The following is a 1,021-nucleotide window of genomic DNA, read 5'->3' on the forward strand; positions in this document are numbered from 1 at the left end:
TGACTGCTAACCAGAAGGCTGGCGGTTCAAACCCACCAGCCACTCCTCAGAAGGAAGGTTGGGCAATCTACTTCCGTAATGATACTGCCTCAGAAGCCCAAAGAGCAGTTGCTATGAGTCGGGTCTGACTCGACAGCACATAACAACAAACAATAATCACCTATTTGCACAGATGTAGTTGACCTGATTCCGGTGTATTCCATCTAGTGAGGTCTACATGTATAACTGCCATTTATGTTGTTGAAAAAAGGTATTTGCAATGAATCAGTCATTGATCTTGCAGAATTCTATCATGCAATCTCCAGTGTCATTTCTATCACCAAGGCCTTATTTCTTCGTTTCCAACTTTCTCGTTCTGATCACCAGTAATAATCAATACATCTTGATTGCATGTTTGGTCAGTTTCAAGACTGCAGAAGATGGTAAAAATCTTCAATTTCCTCGTCTTTGGCTTTAGTGGTTGGTGTGCAGATATGCGTAATGGTATTAATTGGTCTTCCTGGTAGTGATAGTACCCTATCACTGATAACATTGTACTTCAGGTTAGATCTTGAAACATTCTTTGTGATGCTGAATCCTGTGCCATCTCTCTTCAATTTGTCATTCCTGGCATAGTGGATCATGTGGTTATCTGATTGAAAATGGCGAAAACCAGTCTGTTTCAGCTCACTAGTGCCTAGGATATTGATCTTTATGAGTTCCGTTTCATTTTTGACTATTTGCAATTTTCCTACATTCATACTTTGTACATTCCATATTCCGATTATTAATGGATGTTTGCAGCTGTTTCTTCCCATTTTGAGTTGTGCCCAACAGCAAATGGAGGTCAGAAAAGCTTTATTCCATCCATGTCATTAAGGTTGACTACTTTGAGGAGGCAGCTCTTCCCCAGTCATACTTTGAGTGCCTTCCGACCTGAGGGGCTCATCTTCTGGCACTATATGAGATAATGTTTCAAGGATATTCATAAAGTTTTCCAGTAATATATCAGACAGTGTTTCACTGCTATTCATAACATTTT

The sequence above is a fragment of the Orycteropus afer genome, unplaced genomic scaffold, assembly GCF_000298275.1.
Source record: "Orycteropus afer afer isolate SDZICR_OR568_19922 unplaced genomic scaffold, OryAfe1.0 scaffold00079, whole genome shotgun sequence".
In the NCBI taxonomy this organism is placed as follows: Eukaryota; Metazoa; Chordata; class Mammalia; order Tubulidentata; family Orycteropodidae; genus Orycteropus; species Orycteropus afer.